The sequence below is a fragment of the Triticum dicoccoides genome, unplaced genomic scaffold, assembly GCF_002162155.2.
Source record: "Triticum dicoccoides isolate Atlit2015 ecotype Zavitan unplaced genomic scaffold, WEW_v2.0 scaffold55956, whole genome shotgun sequence".
Classification (NCBI taxonomy): domain Eukaryota; kingdom Viridiplantae; phylum Streptophyta; class Magnoliopsida; order Poales; family Poaceae; genus Triticum; species Triticum dicoccoides.
In genome coordinates this window covers 1-2,052 of record NW_021281957.1, presented here as the reverse complement: position 1 = coordinate 2,052, position 2,052 = coordinate 1, and the positions used below count along the sequence as shown (strand labels likewise).

Below are 2,052 nucleotides of genomic sequence, written 5' to 3'. Positions count from 1 at the left end.
CAGGTGGTGCCGGCGGCGCTTGTCAGCGAGGGGCGCGATGGTGGAGAGGATCTGGACGACCTCAGTCATGGTGAGCCTGGCCTCGGGGTCCCACTGCAGGCACTCCCTGGCCAGGTGGGCCATGATCTGCATCTCCTCGGGTGGGAACGCGCCCTTCAGCGCCGGGTCCGGACCTCAGCGGCAACAGGTTCAACGGCCCCATCCCGCCACAGCTTGGTGACATGCCCAGCCTCGCCGCCCTATCTCTCTACGAGAACAACCTCATTGGTAAGATCCCGCGCCAGCTATGCAACCTTCTCTCCATCCAGTCACTGGACATGTCCAACAACCGACTCATCTGGGAGCTTTCGAACTGCTGGTGCAACCTCCAGTCTTTGCGGTACATGAGCCTGTCGGACAATTGGCTCACCGGGCAGCTCCCGGACTGCTGGTGGAACCTCCGGGCTCTGGAGTCTGTGTTACTGTCCAACAACTCCTTCTCAGGTGAAATCCCGGCGGCTAAGGCAAGCCACAACTGCTCTCTCATATCACTATATCTTGCCGGAAATGCCTTTTTCGGAGCCCTCCCACTCCTAGAGCGCTGCGACTCACTCGCTATCCTCGACCTCAGCAGCAATATGTTTAACAACACCATTCCGCCGCAGCTCAGTGGCATGGGCAGCCTCACCGACCTCCGGCTCTACAATAACAACCTCGTAGGCAACATCCCGCACCAGCTCTGCAGGCACCTCTCCATCCAGATACTGGACCTGTCAAATAACCGGCTCACCGGGGATCTCCCGGACTGCTGGTGCAACTTCCAGGCTATGATGTTCATGGACCTATCAGACAACCGTCTCACCGGCAAGCTCCCGGACTGCTAGTGGAACCTGGAGGCTCTGTTTTTCATGGATCTATCCAACAACTCCTTCTCAAGTAAAATCCCCGCAGCTGTGGCAAGCCACACCTGCTCTCTTAGGTCTCTTTACCTTGCCGGAAATGGCTTCATTGGTGCCTTCCCACCGGTCCTGGAGGGCTGCAACTCGTTGTCCACCCTAGACATGGGGAATAACAAGTTCTTTGGTGTTATCCCTCCATGGATCGGGAGTCACATCCCATTGTTGAGAATCCTTAGCCTGAAATCAAACAATTTCACTGGAGAAATTCCTCTAGAGTTATCACGCCTTTCGCAACTTCAGCTGCTCGACATGGCAAACAATAGCTTGACCGGCTCAATTCCGGTAGCCTTCGGCAGCTTGACCTCCATGATGCATCCACAAAATCTATCGACTACGAAACCGTCTAACAAGTGGTATTACTATGATAGAATCGACATAATTTGGAAGGGCCAGTACAAGATATTTAGAAAAGATATCCAGTTATTAGCCGGTATCGATTTGTCGGGCAATTTGTTGTCTCGGTGCATTCCTGAAGAGCTAACCAACCTTCAGGGCCTCCTATTTCTAAACCTATCAAGAAACCATCTGTCATGTAGCATTCCTAAAAACATTGGTAGTTTGACTTTTCTCGAATCCCTCGATCTATCATCTAATGAACTTACAGGAGACATTCCGCCGAGCATCTCAAGCTTGTCGTGGCTCGCCGCGTTGAATGTCTCGAACAATCTTTTGTCGGGCAAGATACCCACCGGGAATCAGCTTCAGACCTTGCCTGACCCATCAATTTACTCCAACAATTCTGGGCTCTGTGGATTTCCTCTAAACATTTCGTGTGCCAATACTTCGCTTGCACCGGATCAGAGAAATGGTGAAGAGGAGGACCACTGGATGTACTACTGTGTGATTGCTGGGATTGTGTCTGGTCTTTGGTTGTGGTTTGGGATGCTCTTTACAGTTAAGTCCTGGAGATGTTTTTTTCTTTCCTTTGTTGATGGCATGCAATGTAAAATTAGGAAAAGTTGAGGCATTAGATGTGTTATCTGCAATGTTGTACGTACCTCTTTCTTTCTTTCTTTTTGGCAAATGTTATACCAGTTAATACCATCAAATCCCTTGGTAAATTTGGTCGCAATGCGTCTCACTCCCATTTTTCTTCTCAAATTGATTTGATTAC

General features: G+C 50.6%; 1 pseudogene; it reads left to right on the top strand.

Moving 5' to 3' along the window:
- The first annotated feature begins 159 nt into the window (after positions 1 to 159).
- On the top strand, positions 160 to 1,901 carry LOC119346953 (annotated as a pseudogene).
- The last annotated feature ends 151 nt before the right edge of the window (positions 1,902 to 2,052 follow it).